The 21,389-nt window shown below is 40.1% G+C and overlaps 1 protein-coding gene across 2 annotated transcripts in view; it reads left to right on the forward strand.

Annotated features, from left to right (window-relative positions):
• ARHGAP6 (Rho GTPase activating protein 6) overlaps nt 1–21,389 on the forward strand; it is a 556,002-nt gene that overhangs the window by 81,030 nt on the left and 453,583 nt on the right. Inside the window, exons 1-2 of one of the 2 annotated variants that reach the window (XM_019495002.2) lie at nt 7,102–7,278; nt 8,873–8,941. The exons of the other annotated variant lie outside the window; for it this stretch is intronic. The gene's annotated coding sequence lies outside the window, so the exon portion shown is untranslated. Of the gene's footprint in view, nt 1–7,101; nt 7,279–8,872; nt 8,942–21,389 lie in introns of those variants that run through there. 2 annotated transcript variants of the gene reach the window in all.

Genomic DNA, 21,389 nt, shown 5'->3' on the forward strand with positions numbered 1-21,389 from the left:
CCCTTCCTCCTGCAGTGGTGACTCTTCCTGCCCCCGAGTTGTGCCATATATGTACAGGGTGGTGATGGTCCAGTCCATAGTGAGAAGATGGGACAGCTCCTCATAGAAGGGCATGATGTGCCTCCTGGCCTTGGGCATTTTATTGGCATTATGCATGCACTTGTCCTGGATCTTCATCCATTTCATCTTGGCCTGGTCCTGCACTCAGTCCCTGTTGTACCCCCACACTTGCATCTGTTGGGCAGTACACTTGAATTTGTCCCTAATGTGGTGCCCTTTGTGGAGCTCGTTCTGGATTTCCTGCTTACCGCAGACAGCGATGAGATTCCTTATTTCCTCAGTTATGTGATTGGAGTTGGGTACTGGAGGACAGGATCGGGTTTTCCATGTTCTTTGCCAGTGCCCATGGCGTCTCGATGTCCACAGGTTGGTGAAGGTCTGGCTGTGAGGAGGTGGGTAAATGGGTGGATAGAAGGAGCGGTGGGTGCATGTAGGTACAGGTCTGGCACATGGCTCTCCCTTTCATTCTACCTGGGCATGGCCCTTGCTCCAGAGTGACGAGTGCTCTACTGGCCAGGCCACCCCCGTGACCTTGAATTTTCCTTGGGCTTCCAGCAGACACCCCTGTGATACTTACAGAGCTGCACACCCTGGGCTGGGAATTTCTGTTGATCTCTACCTGCAACACTATTGACCTCTACCCGAGGTGAGTCAGCTGGCCACACAGCACCTCCTTCTGAAGTTTCCAGGGGTGTCCTCCTGCTTTCTGCAGCTTGAATGGGTGAAAGATTTTAGGAAGATCATTTCAAGTGTTAGCTGTCTTACAGAAGGGTCTTGGAAGGAGAAAGAAAGTCAAATACATGTAGGAAACATGACACAGGATTTTTGAAACTTTTGCCAGTGTTAAATTATTGCAGCAGCCTACCTAATACTTCTGAAGAAGAGAAGAGGTCTCTACAGATAGTTGGAAACTTGTTTTCATGGGACAAGGAGTGTCACCATTTTAAACAATTACCAACACTAGCAGGGAGCCTGGACTGCATTATTTTCACAGTAATGATTAATATTGCTGTCATGGGAACCAACCCCACAGGCTGAGATCCAGGGATTTACTATTACCTAATCAGACTTTTTTTTTTTTATAATTCTGGAAGACATTTTGACCAGACCAATTAAGGGAAGGAAGGCAGATCGCCCCTCATTCTTCATGTCTGTGATCAGCTCCCAGATTGGTAACCTTGTTATGATTTTGTTATATTGTTCTTCCCTCACCCTGTTTATCCTGTTTCCCCAGTGTATGAGTTTCCTCATCTTCGATCTTGTTGCTCTGCCTTCTGTTGAAAGTCTGGCTTATCCTCAGCAAAATGCTGCAAACCTGGATTTGTCCTGTCTCAGCAGCTTGGCAAACAAAAACAGTTCCCAAGTGACTGCCAGCAGGGTGAAACAGGGGACCTTACAATTATTAGTGTCGTTGTGTGCCATGTCTTTGGACTTCCAAGGTGAAAAACTGACCTCACCGAGCAGAGTCAAAGTTTGAATGGTTCAGGAGCTCATCCCCCAATAATAAAATGGCAAGTATCAGTGACAGAAGTTGTATTTTATGCTATGCTAATTTTCATCCCCTTTTCATAGAGTTGTACTAAAAAGAAACAGAATTATGTTTGATCTAACACTAAGTTTATCTACTTTGCTTTCTTGTCTAGAACCCATAATGGTTCATCACACCCCCAAATTGATGTAGCTCTGCTACATTGAGTTACCAACACTTAAGTCACATGAGCAAAAAAGTCTTCCTAGCCTGGCAAAAGGACACTTTATATAACAGCAAACCAATTTAAATGCAGACAAAACTATATGTCAACAAAAGGAACAGAGACAAGCACCTAAATTAACTTGTTTTAAAAATTTCATGCCAGAGTATTTATCTTTCAAAAGTCTGAAAGCAGAAAGGGATTGGAATATATGTTTTCTTTTAAAAGGCTTAGTTAGTATGTTTTCTAGTTTCAAGTATCTAGCTTCTTATTGTGTCATTGTATAACAAGTGAAGCAAAATCTTTAACAAAATAACCTTTAGCCAATGACATTAACTGCTAATGGCATGGCCATTAGAAAAATAACAAGTAGGTTAACTTCATTATTATAATGTATATTTTTAAAAATTCAGAATCTCATCACAGAGGCTGAATGTGAGGAAGGCAACAGAAATAGAATATTTATTATACTTGGATGCATCTGTTGGTTCAGTGAATGAAAGAGGATGATGATTTTTTAAAATTGGGTTCATTTTCAGGGCAGAACATCAGATGGAAAAGTTAGTAATATCAATTTTGTCTCCCTTTATTGTGCTTAAAAAGCTGATTAACTACTAATTGTCCCATTTCATAAAGCTTCATTGTTTCTGTTTTAATTTTGTTTTAAGCAAGCTCTCATGCTTCATTATGATCAGGTCATCATTGGAAGAGCTTCAAAAGACATGTTGCCAATTTTTGTCCTCTCTTTTTATGTTTTTTGGGAATGTTGAGAGGATCATTTCTTCCTCCTGTACTAGCAGAAGGGGTCTGTAGTTGGATATAAATAGGGTCACAGATTCAAAGAAATGGAGCAGCTATTCTTCCTCCCCATTCACTTATCTCTTTTTATCTTATCTGCATTTACGCTTGTGAGTAATTTTGCTGGGGCTTGCTCTTTGAACCTTTCTTGGTTCCCAGAATATCTCAGGAGGTCTACATGTTGTAGAAATTAGTGTTGTTCCTGTTGTAAAACTGGAACATATTTGTTGGGAAAAGTATAATGCTCTATAATTGTTCTCTAAACTTCAGAATTCTTTTTGAAGTAAGAAAAGACAACAAGAAAATACATGGTAGTGTTAAGAATGATGTATCTGTAATGATCTAGGAATTATGCAAGAGACAAGGATTTCTTAGGGTGACATCTTTTATCAATTGCCTGCCTAGGAGCCCTGGGACAGCTTATGGAGATGCTTAGTTGGCCCTGGAGGAATTTAAAAGCTCCCAGAGAGATGACACTGGGGAGAGGGAAACAAGAAAGGCAACAGTGAAGCACTGCAGTAAAGCTCTTGCACTTGATAGAAGAGGCAGGGAGGGATTTTGTTGATACTTTGTTATTCTGTTTAATTTGAAGTAGGAAAGGGGGGAAGGCTGGCTCCTGACCTGGGCTGCAGGAGAACAGCCCCCTACAAACTTTATAAGGGTGGATTTTGGATTCCATTCCAAGGTCCAAACACCTACAGTATTTAGCATTGTTGTGCCTACCTTGTTGGTATGTTAATCTTAGTGAAGCTCATATTCCTACTCTGCAAGAAATCCTTATGCCTGCAGAGTTTTTGCAGAATCAGGCTATTTACCCTATTTTCTTCTTGCAATCATTTATATGTGTGCTTAACTTATTCTGATTCATAGTCCCATTGACATGCATGGGGCACTTGGTATGAGCAGAGTTGCAGGGTGGGATTAGGTGCAAACACAGATTTTGTGTTAATTGATGTCCCCCACTGTACACTTCATGGTGTATTCTGCCTTTTAAAATGTTAAAAGAGAGTATATCTTGTGGCCTGATTCTTATCCTCAAACTTGAGGTAGATTAATTTGAAAAGTTATCCTGTTTTTTTGGAAGTAAACTACACACACCATGAGGCTCTGGTGAAAATCCAATGTTATCATAGTGCTATGAATCCCTCATCCCCCCTCTTTTGAAGACAATGGAGAGCATAACCCTTTCATAGCAAGTATGCTGTAGTATTTTTGATTTTGCTATTGAAGTGCAATAACATTTACCAATGCACAAGAAGATGAGTCAACTGTAATTTATCTCCCAACAGGAGACTTTTTAAGTAGGAGTGTTCTGCTGGATTTCATAAAACTTGTTGCTGTTCAAATCATACCATATTTAGACTAATTATACTATACTTATTAGAAGGCCTAGAGAATGACTAGTATGTAAGGAAAATGTTCAGTGGGAACACAATTTATTATGAAAAAAATCACTGTAGTAAATGTTTATTAGTATTTCTCTTGTCTAATCATAGCAGAGTTGAAAATGGATACTTGAGAGCTCTATTCATAGACATTGGGAGCAAGAGTATATGTTGTGGTCAGTGAGGGCAATATTTGTAGCTTAAGGCATCTGTAATTGTAAATAGTGATCTCTTGGTCTGGTTATCCCACAGATCCCATTGGCAGCTTACTCCATTGTTAATCTTGTGTCTTTTTATTAGTAATGCATAACAAAAGATAGGTTTATTGCCTTTTCAGATATGAAAACAGATTTATTATAGCTCCAATTTTACTGAAATCAAATAAGGATGCTTCCCTTGTAAATGACATCTGATGCAATAGAAGAGTTTTGCTGCTTGTATATTAAATAATGTCAGAGTAAAACTACAGTAAGTGATTTTAAAGTGGTTTAAAATAAAAGTATGTGCTTTTGGTATTGTATTGCAAAGTACCAATATAATAGTAAAGCAACTTAATTCTAATAAAGCAACTACCTGCAAAACTAAGTACTTCCTCTGCTACTAAATTGGTTAACTGTCCAGTGACTTGCTGAGAAATGCTAAACACAGGTATAGCTTCTAATCAGATACATGCCATTTGTTAGCTAATTGCTTGACTAAAGTTGAGAAATACTTTTGTAGATTGCTACGTAATTACAGGAGGTGAGTTGAGATAAACTTAATTTTAATTTTGTGCCACTATGATGTAGAAAAAAAAGTTATATGAACTTTTTTTAATGTTGCTTTTAACCTTTGTGTTAGTGGAAAAGATCTTTGCTGTCAAAGATTTCACCTCCAAATTTTGTAAACAAAATTTTATTTTTTGAATGATTTTTATACTAGTCTTCCAACAGAAAGTACAGTTTGACCTGATTAATATCATCTTGTGGTTTGCACATGTTGGATTCCCTCTTTTCTTTGTTATTATCTTTTTGTGGTCTATCACTTTTACAGTTTAGAAGATCTAAATAATTTCCAGCCAGTTGAAAAAACTAAAGCAAATACCTACTATGAAGGTATAGAGGGAAATTCTCATGAGAACAATAGCTCTTGCTTGAAGGATTGGGGACAATTCTGATTTTCTTTTTAGGGGCTGATCCTGAAGACTCCTAAAGACACTTTTTAGCTCATGTTGACATAGACTTGTTCCCCTAAGATACAGACCAAAGCAGTACTATTTATCTGTAGCATAGTCTATGGTTTTTAGCTTTCAGTGTTACCAATTAACACAGTTGCAAACATGTTACCCTGATATTAACAGGGCTTTTTAATAGCATTAAACTAACAAAATTGAGCTTGTGAGATTGAAAAAAATGCTTTTTATTTGTTGCAATAGGTGTCATGAAGGTTAAAAAAGTTACAGTGCAGTCTGGGACTATAGATGCTCTTAGGCATTAGCCCTGAGTGTATGGTTATGATACAGTATCACAGAAAGATAAAGTTTGGGTGCCCTCATTATACATTTCCATAATCTAATATATTGTTTTAAATGTTATGTTAAATTTGAATGTTCTGTTTTGCAATTTTTGTGTTTTGGCATAATTACAATATTTCTATTTTTATGTTATTGGTGTAACAAAGGTCAAAGGCCTCTCAAAGGTAGATCCCATTTTACTATATGGAACAGAGGTAAGGGGTTCTCACTCCCAGGCAATGTTCTCTCTAAGGAGTAGCAGTCTGTGAGCATGCCACTTCGGTCTGTGAGCGCGCCACTTCGGTCCTGCCTCCCCCTTTCGGCACGGTGCGGTCCGCCAGTAAGTGTCCCAAAGTAATTGTCCAGGTGGAAGCATGCAGGGTTCAGCCACCACCCTTCTCTATGCTAACTGCTGCCCAGAGCAGCGCAGTAGAGTGCTGTAGGGTAGCCATGGGCCAGACACAATTAATCGATAGGCTGAAAGGGAGGCACCGGGGCCAGAATGGGACACTTACCGAAGGTAAGCTCCTCACTCCTCATGCAGGGCAGGCAGTGGCTCATTCAAAAACAGAAAAACATTCTAATTACTTTTTAAGGCAGAATTTATCTCTACCAAATTCTATGGGGAGACTGTGAACTTCCCCTTTTTTCAGATTAATAAAGCTCTCTTCTGGTCTAGAAAACTATTGTTTGTATGTGAAGTACAATACTACAAAAACGAGGCCCTTACCAGATTGTGATCCACTCTAATGAGATCTGTAGGCATTGTGGGCAGGTGGTGTCAGACCCTATATACGGACAGGATATGATTTTGCGGGAAGAATGAGATGATTTAAATTACAATTGATGGTCTTGCTCATTCTTTGAATAAATAAGAGAAAAAGGTATCTCTCCATTAGTGAAACATTTTTAAATATTGGGCTAATGAAAAAAAAAGCAATTTGGCTTCTCTCTAACAATTTACAGTTGGTCCTGTACTCCCCAGGTGTATTTGTGTCTCTTGCACAAAGAATAAAGGCCAAAATCAAATAGAATTTCCTTGTCATTTGTTTGTTTGTTGTTACTCTACTGTTGTGTATTGCTTCTTTTAATCTGTTTTTTGTTTCATATAATTTTGTTTAAACTGGTCTGATGTAATCTCAATGCACGCTTTTACCAATAACCATACATTATATATGTTTATTATTATTATATGTTATATAATTTAATTGTCATTTTCATTGTACTGCTTTAGCAAAACCTATAAAGAAACTACTACAACTACTTAGTCCTTGCTCAAGTTTAACACAGTGCTTATTTGGAAATTCTGCAATATATTTCAATGGCAGTTCACTCAAGCACTAGCAAAACATCACAGTTAAGAACTGTTAAGAGTTCTAAATCTAGAAGCGTGTATTATTAATGACATAGAAAAGGTGCTCAGGGTTAAAAATAACAATGGGCCTGAGTTACTGACTCTATTTCCTATCATATGGTTTAACAGCTTTTTAACTCAAAAGCAAAACAAATATATAAACAATCTCTTCTCTCACTCACTTCCTGTCTAGACTTCTAGTCAGGAAAAGTCTGTAGAGGCTGGTTTGTCTATCCAATTCTCTCTCCAAAGGCAGGTGACCCTTTTTATTCAGTCTGTGTTCTGGGTCTGAAGTCAGACTAAAAACTACTTTCCTTCAGCCCAGGCAGAAGTGTCTTCCTATACTTAAAGAATTCCAGGAAATACCACAAATTTGGAACAATACTCCACAAGGCACTCGGAAGATGGGGATGATAGGGGATGGTCTGGTAACTTCTTAGTTCTGAATATGTCCTTGCACGATTTACAAGATTGATGGAAGGGAAAGATACTAGAATGGTGAGTGTCCGATTTGATATTCTTTAGCATTAAGAGTCCTAAAGGAGCTTTAAGTTTGTCACAATGGGTTGGTTATTTTTTGTTTGGCATACAGCCAAAGAGAATTGGGGACTTGGTAACTGCTGTGCACTACACAATGCAGTAAAAACTGTTTTGTTTTGGGTTTTTTTGGGGGTGGTGGTGGGGGAGAAATTAAGTAGGAATCTCAGCTTCTGTTAGTGTTTCCTTATTATTTTGTGGTCTAGTAAACTGTGCAATAATATTGTGTTTAACATTAAGAATCATAGTTATATGCTGGCAAAAACTCTTAAAAACCTTGCTATTAATTTTGAACAGAAGCTATCCATGTATGTTGTGTGTTAATTCCCTTTACAGAGGCATAATCCAAGACTAACGTGTCTGGGGCACTCTTGTCTCATCCTGTTTCCACTAGGCAGCATATAGTAATAACAGCAAGCAGCAGAGTGGGCAGTGTGTGTCATGGAGTGCAGTGTGTTCTGGGAATCACAGTTCTCCAGAGTGGCAGTGGAGTTCACTGCTAATGGAGGGGAATTTCACCCCATTTTTTGCCACCAAAGCCCATGTCAGAACAGCAAAAAATGTATTATTTTTGAGGCATAAAAAGTGTGGCCCCCAGCAGCAGTGAACTCCATTGCTGCTCTGCAAAACTACAACACCTTTCATTCCATGATGTATGTTGCCCACACCACTGCAGTGCACACCTGGGAAATGCAAGCTGAGTGAGGAATGGGAGTGTGTGTCTTCTGTCTTCCAAAAAGGGGAAAGATGAAACAGGAATTTGTCAGCACCATCTGAAAGCTCTTACGCAATTTAAGAAATGTAATTTGTTTGCCTATCTGTGATGACCCAAGAAGTTAAATAACAGCAGTAGAAAGGAAAGGAAAACTGAATCTTTTTCAAGTTAATACGTTAATGCTAATTTTGTCATCTGTGAAGTTATCAAATCTGGTTGTTACACCAGCTCTGTGCATCAAAATGATACCATATTTTGAACCTTATATCAAGAATAGCTATAGAAAGTCTTTTGTGATGACTTTTGAATTCAAACTTTGTGCTTATGGAACCCTGGTAGAGTTTTTTGTGTAATCACAGCACTGTGGCAGGGCTAAAATTCCAGGGCAAAAACAGGATTTCAGGAAAGTTTATGGTGAGAGAGACATTTTCCCAAAATTTTTCTACTTACTGAGCTTAGTTCCTAATATGCTTAGAACTGTAGTATGTCTTCTTGAGGATAACTTATATACACTTACATTGCTTTGGTCTCAAAGTACTGGTTTCTGAAAAATTCCTGCTTACTTTTTTTTACCTTGCTTTATTTCTGATGGAAGGATACTGTAATTCCCAATTGCCCCCTAACCCCTGTTATAATTGCACTTACTATAGAATATAGAGTTAAGTGTTGTAGGGTCCCAGGATTAAAAGGTACATAATGGGTGCAATATCTAATGCTTCTTTAATGCAGGAAATAACTGGGGACATACAGTTTAAGTCTAGAGATAGGTATTTATGTTCTTAATTTTTAAAAGGAAAGGAATTCACTTGTGATGCCTCTCCCTCTTAATCTTTTGGGAAGAATTGATCAAATGAAGAGAACAAACGCAAAAGGAGAGCGGAGGCAAAAGAAGCTTGTCATATATAAAAGGTCAGTAAGCCTGCGGAGTTGAATTTTTAATATTCATGTCATATAGAAATGTAATAAATACCTAGCTGCAATATATTTACAAAACATACTGAAAACAAGCTGAAAGACTTAACTCTCCTTGTGTAAAAGTGCTGAGAGGTGAAGAACATTAAGGCTGTAGCCTTGCACATGATATCAAAGATGAATCAGTTTGAGTCACTGTTTTTCCTACTGGTAACATTTTTGCCCTTAATGTAAACAGGATATATGAATGACTATCTTAAGAAAATGGTGATGCTGGATTTCCCAACCAATTTAAGTAGTTATTTCATTTGGGTTCTAATTGAAAGCCTTCCTAACATCACTGTACAGTAGGTACAAAACAAGTTTTGTATAGCCATTTCTATCTTGAACTGGGATGATCATTATTTTCTTTTAAATTGGGATATAATTTAGCAATTCTTGATGCCCAAGTCGATTCCTGGTTGGGAAGAGGTGGTGAGAATGGTACTCATTTAGGGCAAGATATTGGAGTGCTGCTAAATGCATTGACACAACATTGAGATAGTCAGGATAATGCCACATAAAATCACCTTAAATTTGGTCTTATCTGAAGTACTCAACATTGAAATACATGTAGCCAAGTTCTTAATTAACAGTTGCACAAAGATTCCAGTATTGGTGAATGTATCTTCATGATTGCTAAAAAATTAACTGGAAACATTGGCTACATTGGCAGCAAAAGCTCTATCAATTGCTATATCATCTACTCTTCATTAGCTGAAGATACGTTAAGGAATAGATAGGCCAGCTTTCTGCAGTTAGCACATGTAAGATAAGTGTTAAATTTCTGACCATCACATATTTCCAGATTAAGTAGTTTTCTGATCAGAAAATTAATTTCTTGTTGGTTGTGGTGTGTGACCAACACAGCCCTACAGGTGTGCCTGATAATGGGATTTATTCAGTGTTATGTTTAATTACATCTATTAATAGTAGTGGATTTGCACAGGTGTAAAACTCTGGTAACAAAGTGGATAATCAAGGTGCATTATTGCATCACTTAATCTAATCTTATGCTTTTATGTCGTACCACACTGGGTTAGAAGCTCTAAAGTGAAGCAAAGAGCAGGAATGGCTGGTCCTTAAAGATTCCATCCCACCAATAATGTCATGTTGGTGTCATGTATTTTATGCTGCACTTTTTTGGTGGGGTTGGGGCCTACGGATGTATCTAGCTGTCAGAAACACACAGCATTTAGACTTCAGGCAGCTGATGGAGGAGGCATGGAGCAGGAAGGATATGCGGCACTGAGTTTATTTCATCTTCAACTACATTGAAATGTTAAACATGATCCCTGCTTAGCTCTACCTCTGCATGTTGTCTTCACAGCTCTTCAGTGATTTAGGCACCAGCTACATCTGGTCAACATATTTACCCCAGAAATTATTTTCACATGAGATGTTGTATGTGTGATTACACTTTTAAAATGTATTTTGGCATTCAACTTATTTTGCAATTGAATAGCTCTTCAGGTTTTTTTTGAAGGCAGGCATTAAGAGCCAGCTGTTTGTGTTGTCTTTTGTGTGTAGCTATGTCCCTTTACATTTAATGACTAAATTCTATTATACTTTAAGACTGACATTAGTGGAACACTCATAGAGCTCCCAGTTAATTGATACCGAAAACAAGAAAATGAAAGTATTTACCAAGCCAAGTTAATCACCTCAACAATTTAGAAATAGGCTGTGGCCCATTATAATGAATGAGGGGAACCACAGAAATTCAAGAAAATACATGCTTTTGAATATTTACTTATTAGTTATTTTTTCACAATTATTGTTTTCAGTTTAAGTGCCAGGATTCTTTTAATCTCGGGTTTATTCAAAGCCTGTAAAAATACTTTATATGTACTGAATTAGTCTTGACCTCCCATCTAGTTTTGCTGATTTTTTTTTTTTTTTTAGTTATTTTTCTGTCCCACTGCTATTGTTCTGAGTAAATAAGAGACTAAGAAAATATCATTTATCTTCAGATATCCCAGAATGTGTTTGGCTCTTCTTGGAATATGCAATCTGTTTCTAACAAGGTTTTGGATTAATAAGCCATAACAACTGGTTTAGCAATATTATATTTTCTAAATAGATTGGTATGATAAGTATGATTGATTTGGCACAACAAACTGGACCTTATTCCTACATATAGAGCCCATTTTTCCTCCTGGGTAGGAGTAACTTTTTTTCCTCTGAACAGTGTTAGTTCCACTGAAAAAAAATCTACTAACTGAGCAAATTTGGCATTTCATTAGAGGCTCTGAAAGGTTAGCACACCCTCTAGTCATGGGAAATCCTTGCCATACATGGAATAGTTTGTGTGGCAGATATAATTCAAGTCGAGCTTCACCTGACTGTTTCTATATCTTTGCAATCTCTAGTTCATTTTAGTGTTTTTTCTGTATCTGACATACTATTGTCACTCATTATTTTGTAACTGAATCCTTGTTTTCTTTTCCTGTTTTCTCTACCCTTAACTTGGTGAAGTTGATGTCAGTCCATCTGGGTATCATTCCATACTTCCTATGAGTTGAATTATGCATTTTTTTTATTATTATACGAAAACTAGGGTTGCAAAGTGAAACAGGCAAAAGTTTGGCAATGACAAAGCTATTTTTGTGCAATATTAGTTATGCCATCTTTCGTGTAAAAAGTAGGAGTTAATAGTAGTTTTATATAACCAGTTTCTCTTTGTCAAATACAGTAAAAGCTCTGTTATCCGGCATTCCCCATAACAAAATATGCTGGTTAATTGACCGTTCTGAACAGGTGTCCTTGCCTGTTTGGGCTGCTGCTTCTCCCACCCCTCTTGCAGCATCACTGGCCCTCCTGCAGCATCGCCACAGGCAGCACAGGCTGCTTTGCTCAGGGCCATGGGGGTACTTCCAGTTTCACTTTACCTTACAAGCCGTTTACTTACTGAAAAATGCAGTGTTTCGTTGACTGGAACTATGATTATGAGACAAAATTCATTTCCACAAAATGAGGGAGAGGTGGAATTTTGAAAGAGTCAAAAACAAATGTAAGAAATATTACTGAAGTGAATATAGCAAGTTTCTTTTTTTTTCTTTTAGATTTTTTTTATGGCTCTTTAAAAGAAATTCTGATTCAACTTTTAAAATTTGGCCTACATACATCATTCATATACTATTTGTTTTGATGCTTTAGCATTTTTAATAAAGTAAAATTTCAGAGTTACCTTAGCTATTAAAATGCACTTCTTTTTTAAATCTCTGGTTCTCCCTAACCCTTCTCCCTTTATTCCAAGGACCTTGTCTATAGGTAGAGATGACTGTAGCAGGGTGCGGGGCCCAGGGCAAATCAGCCTGTGTGGGGCCTGGATGCAGTAAGTGGGGGGGAGGGTGGCATGGTGAGTGGCTGGACATGAAGCTGGCCTGGCTCTGTGGGGTCCCCCAAAGTGCAGGGCAGTTGCCCTGATTTGCACCCCTGGGATGGCTTTGTCTGGAGGAGTAGGGTGAATCATCTGCAAGGGACTCATTGAAGGCCAATGCTCTTTCAAGGTTGCAGCAGATTGGAATACCCAGTCACCTGAGCTCCACTTGATTTAATAGATTTTGTAGACATTAGGGCTGGAAGGGACCTCGAAGATCATCAAGTTCAGCCCCCTGCCCAAGGGGCAGGAAGTCAGCTAGGGCCAAAGGATCCCAGCAAGATAAATATCCAGATATTTCTTGAATGAGTCTAGAATAGGTGCCTGCACCAATTCAGGAGGGAATATATTCCAGGTTTTAGGGGCTCAGACTGTAAAGAAATTTTTTCTTATGTCCAGCCTAAAATGGTCTTGTAGGAGTTTATGACCATTGGTCCTTGTTTTTCCTTGGGGCACTCTGGTGAACAGACGTTCTCCCAGATCCTGATGTACACCCCTTATGTACCTATAAGCATCTACCAGGTCCCCCCAGAGCCTGCACTTTTGCAGGCTGAAGAGTCCCAGGGCTCTCAGCCTCTCTTCATACGGCATATTCTCTTGCCCTGTGATCATGCATGTGGCTCTCCTCTGGCCTCTCTCAAGCTTCTTGAATTGTGGAGCCCCGAGATGTTCCCCCAGATCCTGGTGAGCACCCCTGATAAACTTATAGGTGGCCACCAGATCACCCCTGAGCCTGTGCTTTTCAAGGCTGAAGGGTCCCATGGCTCTCAGCCTCTCATCATAAGGTCTGTTTTCCTGACCTTTGATCATGCGCATGGCTCTCCTCTGCACTCTCTCAAGCTTCTCCACATCCTTTTTGAATTGTGGAGCCCAAAACTGGATGTAGTACTCCAGCTGCGGCCTCACCAAGGCCAAGTACAGAGGGAGGATAACATTCTGAGATTTACTTGAGAAGCATCTATGGATGCAAGCCAGAGTTTTGTTTGCTTTACTAGCTGCAACATCGCATTGGTGGCTCATGTTCATCTTGTGGTCAGTCATGACCCCCAAGTCTCTTTCAGCAGAGGTGCTAGCAAGTGTAGCACTGCTGAGCCTATAAGTATTCTGCAGGTTTTTTTTTCCCTGAGGTGGAGTACTTTACATTTATTGGTATTGAATGTCATCAGGTTTGTACCTGCCAATCTATAAAGTTTATCCAAGTCAGCCTGGATCACTAGCTCGTCCTCAGGTGTGGACGCTATGTCCCGAAGTTTAGTGTCATTGGCGAACTTAGCCAGTGTGCTTCTGACACCAATGTCCACATCACTGAAAAAGATGTTAAAGAGAACCAGTTGAAGGACAGAGCCTTGGGGGATACCACTGGTCAAGAAGCACCATAATGATTCGCTACCATCGACCACTACTCCTTGCGTTCGACCTTGGAGCCAATTTTCCAGCCATCAGACTGTGGTGTAGCCAAGGCCACAGTTGGCCAATTTTTCCGTGAGGAGGTCATGGGACACCAGATCAAAGGTTTTTTAAAAGTCTAGATCAGGGACGGGCAATTATTTTGGGCAGAGGGCTGCTTACTGAGTTTCGGCAAGCCATCAAAGGCCGCATGACAGGCAGCCCAGGGCAGATTAATATTTTCTAAATTTTTTAGGGGCCCCATGGGCCAGATAGAATGGCCTGGCGGGCCACATCCAGCCCCGGGGCTGCATTTTGCCCATCCCTGGTCTAGATATATGATTTCAATCTCTTCTCCCTTGTCCAGGTGATATGTCACCTGGTCATAGAAGGAGATTAGATTGGTCAGGCAAGACCTACCTGCGACAAACCTGTGCTGGCTGTTTCTCAGGATGTTGCCCTCAGCCAGCTTATCAAGAAGGGTCTCTTTGATAACTTTCTCCAGAATCTTACCAGGGATTGAGGTCAAGATGATTGGCCTGTAATTCCTGGGATCTACTTTCCACCCTTTCTTGAAGATGGGTACCACATTGGCCTTCTTCCAGTCTTCAGGTACTTCACCTGAGTGCCATGAGTTTTTGAATATTTTTGCCAAATATTTTTACACCTGCTAGCTCCTTGAGTATTCTAGGGTGTAATCTGTCAAGACCAACTGACTTGAAGGTGTCCAGCCTCTCAAGGTGATCCTTTACTAGATCAACACCAACGCTGGGTATAAATACAGCTTCACCCTGGCCGTTCTGCGTCATGCTAGGCAGGGTGGTCCCATTGGGCTGGTGAAAGACTGATGCGAAGTACCCATTAAGCAGATTGGCATTTTCCTGGGAGTCTGTTATCAGCTGTCCTGTTTGGTTTAGCAGGGGTCCAATATCTGATCAATGAGCATTTACTTACAAGTAACAACCCATTGAAAGATTTTATTTGCTGTTCATACAGTGATGCCTTCTTTATGTCTTCAAGCACAAGGAGGTTTTATTGTAGATCCCAATTCTGGCTTTCCTTGCAGAAGCTGCTGGGGTCCTTTTATCCTTTTCACTTTATCATTAACACCTTCTTGGTAGCTTGGATGCTTGAAATGAGGTGTTGTCTTGAGAGTCCTTTCTGATGCTAGCAGCAAGCTCCCAAAAACCCAACCTGTTTCCAGAAAGCCTCAACTTTCTTCTTTTTGTCCTCACCCAGTTGCAGCCACTTGAACCAGTGTTTCTGTGTGGTTTCTAACAGCCAAACAGCCCTAATACTATTCAGATGTTACAACATTGTTTCATGTCCAAGCCACAGGTTTTACTTCCTGCAGCTTCATATGTACAACAGCATTAACTTGCCATATTACTCAACATTCTCCACGTTTCTTACTTCCTAAGTAAATCACCACATGCTACAAAATGCCAAATGATTCAATCTGGGGTCCATTTGTCCTCTCTGTCTGAACTCTTCTGAAGCATCTTACATTCGCTTTTTCCCTCTCATCTTCCCCTTTCCCTCTCTGCCCTCACACTGTGTGTGTGTGTGTGTGTGTGTGTGTGTATTAATTAAAGACGTAGGGAGTAGCACACATGTTGGCCAGCTCCCTGGATGGCTAGGGTTTAGGAATGCCCAGTTTCCCAGCTGGCCAAATTGGCTGGTTTCCGGACTTTTTTGGCCACCTAACTCTCCACCTGCTATACAGCTTGGCTTCCCAGCCAGTTTTCTTCCTGGGCTTGCTAGTTCTTTACTTTCCTATCAGGTAGGCTGCTAGACTGCCTAAATTCCTCACTGGCTGACTTGTCGGGCTGTCTGGCTCCCTGGGCTACACACTTGGTCAGCTACTTAACTCCCAAAGTTCCCTGAGCAGCCCATCTGACAGGATCCAAGGCTGGCTGGCTGGCTGGCACAATTTTCCAACTTTCTAATTCCCCAGGGCCATACTTCCTCAGCTTCTGTATGTGTCTGACTCCCTGGCTGGCCAAGTCTCCAGCTGGTCAATTTGTGAGTTGGTTGGTTTTAGTGGCTTGACAACTCTCCTGTTGATGTACTGGAGCTCCCAGACTTCTTGAGGTGGATGGTTCTGAGCTGCTACCTGCCTTACAAGACAGTCAACTTTCCCAATCGTCATACTTCTCAGCTCTTTGAGCTTCCAGCCTCCTTAGATCCCAGGCTACCTGGCTTTTGGATGCCTCCATGTTAGGCTTTCTAGCTGCAACTTTCTGGCAGTTCAGAACCTCAACTGCATGGCTTGAAACTACAACAATATCTTGAAGTTGCCGCAAAGTAAGTTTAGATTGGATATCAGGATTTAACTATCCAGTCTAAATCCAATCTGTCTTCATGGTTAGAACAGCATGGCAGTGGAACAAACTACAGTAAACTCTCTAGTAACCGGCACCTTACAAGCCGGCATGCTCTGTTAACCGGCATGCCAGCTTGTAAGGAAAAGTGAAACTGGAAGTGCCCACTGTGGCACTTCTGGTTTCTCTGAGCCCCCATCGCCTGGGAGCATAACAGGCTGCATGGGGCTGTGCAGGGCCTGCCTCCCTGTCCCATGGGGCCTGCAGGGCCCACGGGAGGGGTGGCGATGCCGTGGGAGGGGTGGCAATGCCACGGGAGGGGCTGAGGGATTCCCCAGACGCAGCAGGAGAGGTGGCAGCCGGGGCCATTCAATTAACCGGCATATTTTGTTATTCGGCATCCCCCAGTCCCGGGAAATAACAGAGCTTTTACTGTACCTAGGGAAGTTATGGACTTTCCATCACTGCAGGTATTCAAGAAGAGTTTGGACAGCCAGTGGTCAGGGATGATATAGGCATAGCTATGCTTATGTTGTACTGTAGGTATTTCCCAAACTTCTGGTCTTTGTTGGCTGCTCCTGTCTCTCCCCACCCCCTTTCTGCTACGTCAGGGACTTTTTAAGCCATCCTCAGAAGCATGGGTGTTGGCTGCAGTCAAGGTTGGGGATTTTGACAAGGGTATGCCCATGCTCCTCTTGGGACTAAAGCCAGAGGTTCCTGGCTAGAGGGTCTTGCCCCGCTGCTCAGGTCCAGATCAGTCACCTTATTTGGGGTCAGGAAGGAATTTTACTCCATGGTCAGATTTGGCTTGGAATATGGGGTTTTTTTTGCCTTCTTCTGTAGTGATGAGGGCATAGCTGTCTACTGGGCAACTCTTTAGTGTATATTGACAACCTTTTTTAGAAGCAGGATATTGGCTGTCATGGTTCCCCTGCATTACCTGTGGCAGGTTTGAGTTGTATCTTGTGTCTGTTGAAAGTAGTTTTACAAGGAGTTTAGATTATGGATTTGTGTAGGATGGTTTGGATAGGGATGATCCTGCCTCCGGCACGGTGTTGGACTAAATGACCTCTGGTGGTCCTTTCCAAGACTACTTCTCTGTGTTAATGACTTCACCTTTGACTACCTCTTAGCTCTCAAAGTCTGCATTGCCAAGCAGCAGGGAGTTAGGAAAATATTCCAGCAGTTCTAAAAGAAAAACGTGGTTCAAGGATCTGACTTTTACTCCTCAGTGCCTTCTTCTGCAGAAACACCTCTGCATCCTTTCTCCTTCCTCTCCCAGGGCCCTTAGAGTGTTTTAAAATTAGAATTTCAGTGTAGGCACATGGGCAGAGTTCTTTAGCCTGTGGAACATTCACCAATTTTAGGTGAAAGTGACTGAAGGTGCTATACTTTCAATAATACATTGTTCCTCCATATATATATATAAACAATTGTACACTAAAATTTAAATTAAAAACATGAAAAGGCTTTTGCATAATTTGTGACCTCTTTTGTTGCTAGATTTTATCGTAATCCTTTTCCCCCTGTATTTTAGAGCTTTTCAAACAAATGGTGGCAAAACTTGTTTTGTTTATACATAGTTTTTTTTTTTTCAGTCAATAGCTTCTCAAACATGACTGACCTCAAAAGAGACAAATTAAATAAGCCTTTTAAACATTAAAAACCCCCCCAAACATACAAACCCTAACATGCTAAATTTTAGCAGAAATAATAAAATAGTAACATAGTTACAGTTTTGTAAGAAGACTTCGCCTTATAGAGTACCTATACGATCATAACTATAGCGGTGTTTTCACGTAGTATTTTTTTCAGTTGCAGAAAGCATCACTAATGACTGACTTAGTATGTCTTCATTACAATGTGAAAACATCCTGGTGTATACATATTGAGATACCAGCATATGGACATGATCTCTGTTACCTGAGAGGACAGTATGGGTTCTGTAGAATCTACTGTCATATAGTAAGTAACACTGGGCCCCATGGTAGAAACACATAACAAGAGAGAGAATTTGCTGTAAGGAATCTTATAATTCAAATAGGCAAGGCAATCAAAAGAAATATAATCTATGATTTTGGGTGGCTATGTATTTATGCGCTTTCACAAAATCTATTAGGCTCATATCTCCATCTTTAAATACCTAAATCTGGCTCTGAGTTTGTCAGAGCTGGGAACTAAAGCTGTATCTTCAGAATAACCATTCTTCCTATCTGAGCTGATTGTTCCAAGAAAGCTGACCTTGACTTTTGATTCTTAAGGTTTAGCATAATTTCTTGGGGAGTTTTGTAGTTGGTTTCATTCTGGAGAGCTTGAGTGCAACTAGAATCTTGAAGCCTATATATTGAGAGGCATTTGTCTTGTGCATGCTCCATTGAATTTTGGTTAGTGTCTCCATGGATGTGTACAGCTATTCGCCATACCTGGTCTGTTTATTTTAAGCCACCTAAACATAGACCAGGAGCGGCACCAGAGATGTTCGTCGCTGCTAGGAGCTGCACGGGGAATATGATTTTAGTAATTTGGGGGAGGGGCAGGTGGGTTTGGGTGGGGACTAGTGGGTCTGCAGGAGGGTTTGGAGGGACTGCAGGGGGGTTGCCTGGTCAGGAGGAGGGGGATCAAGGGCTAAAAACAGCTCAGTCTTGATTGGGGACGTAGAGGGGAATAGTACAGCCCTGGGGCTAAGGTGGGTGGTTGGGCTTTCCCAGCCCTAAGTTTGTGCAGCAAATGTGTACAGGTATGCAAGAGATTGGATTAACCTTTTCCCAGATTGGGGTAATTCTTTCCCAGTCTAAGTTGGTGCACCTTCTGAGGTGCACCAATTTAGATAAGGTATGCCATTTTCAGGGCATTTAAAGCCTTCTGAATGCTTGCATGATTGAGCATTAGATTGACCTCACCCTGGGTAGGTCCATCTAAATGTAATGCCTGTATATAGACTGTGAACCTGATAAGAGCTCAGATATTTCTTAAAGTGAACTCTCTGAATTCTGGTTTTGCAGTATGAATAGCAGTTCCTATGTTTCAGTTTCCTATTGAAATATCTTTACATTCAAAGGTGAGTGTTTATTCCTGCTTCTTCTCTTTTAGTTTACATTTCTGTAAGAGCAGGTGTATGTGCCAGTGATGCTCATTAGCATTCTCCTAATGGGACTGTTGCCCTTCAGTTATGCTGACTGCTACATTGCAAGCAGTCCAAACTTCTGGTGGTTTTTTTCCCCTTTGGCAATCCTGGCTGCTATAGCAGGGTCATCTACCTTGGTGGAACAGGACTCTAAACCTTCCTTTAGCAATATTTATGTAAAGTCCAGGCACATTCCTAGTAAAAGAACAGAACAGTGCATGAATCTGCCTCAGAGGCTGGTTAGTGTTTTATTTTAATTGCTGAGTTAACTGCATTTTATGATTTTAAATCATGCCTGTGAAATTAATATTAGTCTGTATTTACAAGATGCTTGACACTGTCACTTTTGGGTGTCAGGAACTAAAAATAGAACACTTAGCTTCCTCCAACTTTCCTTGCTGCTGCCACTTTTATGGAGAAAAGATCGTACTTAAGAAATAGATGTTCCAGTTGTGTTTCTTTTTAGGAGCTTAGTTCCTAGAAAGCTCCTGGAAGAGATTCATATTTTGCTTCCATATCCTACTTCTCAGTCTGAAAATGAATGCTTTCCCTTTTTAAGTAAAAGGAAAAATAAAAGAACTAGGACTTCTACACCTTTATTTTTATTTAGTTTCTAATACCGAAGCATGTTTCATGAAAAATCTGGCCGTTTGAATCAATGTTTTTAAAAGGAGGTTCCTTTAACTGAGTAAACAGGAAATGTATTTTTTGGGCATGCAGTTTAGGAGACCTGGTTGAATAACTGTGAAAGTTTGAGGGTCTTTTAAATCTAGAACCATTTACTGTAAATTAGGTATTTCTTGAAGATTGCAGTATTTTCTGCTTCTGCTCTATTTACTATTTACTATAATATCATGCTCTATTTACTATGTAAACACCAGCGACTTCTCTCTTTTTGACAAAAAGAAGTTCCTATTGTCTTGTTAGTTTCTACCATCAGCAGTCTTGTGTTTTTAAAATATGAATTTCAGCAGGTCCAATGAAAAGAAGCAAGGTGGATACAGAAATGGATACAAAGTGCTTTTTTATCATTGGTTTTAGGGCCAGGTTTGGAAAGGGAAAAAGAATACGTTGTATGGCAGAACAGCTTTACAGAAGAATTTTTGCTTTGCATAATAGTTACTTTTCTACCAGAAATGAATTGTTCCACCTCTGTAGCTTCTCTGACATCCAGTTCAACCTTTCTTGACAAATCGGCTTTTTCTGATAAGTGGATGTTTATGAATTCTAACAAGTTCTAACAACAGCTTAATGTATGGGTACAGGCACAGATGGTGTGACTTGCAGGTGCTATTGAGCATAGCTGGCTCCACATTAGAATATAAAACATAACCTGAGGCATGTCTCCTTCTGGGCTTCAAATATATGGCTAGCATGAGGTCATTTGGAATTGCCAAAGATTTCTGCTTCCAGTGCAACATTTTGTTCATCGTGACCTAGTTTAGAGGAAAATATTGGAAACACGTTGGCTCTAGCACCCTTTACAATTAAATATTTAAAGTCACAAAGTTATCCTTCACTTAAAGTATAGATTGTTTCCTTACAATTAGAACTGTTCCTTTGAGCCGTAAGACCTATAAACAACAATTCTGTGAGAAGATTTTTCTTGCCTTTCCTCAAACAAAATTGTGTGATTTTTATGTAGAGAGCACAGCTTAGACTGCTACTGCTCCTATTTGCATGTCACTTTATCAAATGTTGACTGTGCAAAGTAAAGTCAGATCTGGTATCTTGAATGAGAGATTCCATGATCTCTGGGTTTTTGCTAGAAGATATGTGGGCTAGCAATGTGCTTGGGCAGACCTGGGGATTCAAAAAGGGGGGTGTACACTATACAGCTATAGTAGTTCTAGGCTACCATCCTTTTTCTGTTAACATAGTAAAATAGCTAAGACTAGTTTGCAATTACACCTGTGCTATGTGCAAAATGGCTTTTGAGAACCTGGTTCCTAGACTTTGTAGTCCAGGTAGGATCCCAGCATAATAGTAGGATAACCTAATTAAACATATTATATACCAAAGGGTATCTAAACTTCACAACTTCTGCAGCTGCCATTTATTATAATGTGTGATTTATTTAATGGTATATTTATTCAGTTGCTTTTTTCACTATCCAAGTTTTACTTCGGATTAGCTTTAAAGTTTTTAGAAACCACTGCAAAAGATAAGTTAGGAAAAATGTAGCTAGGG

The sequence above is a fragment of the Alligator mississippiensis genome, chromosome 1 (genome assembly GCF_030867095.1).
Source record: "Alligator mississippiensis isolate rAllMis1 chromosome 1, rAllMis1, whole genome shotgun sequence".
Lineage (NCBI taxonomy): Eukaryota > Metazoa > Chordata > Crocodylia > Alligatoridae > Alligator > Alligator mississippiensis.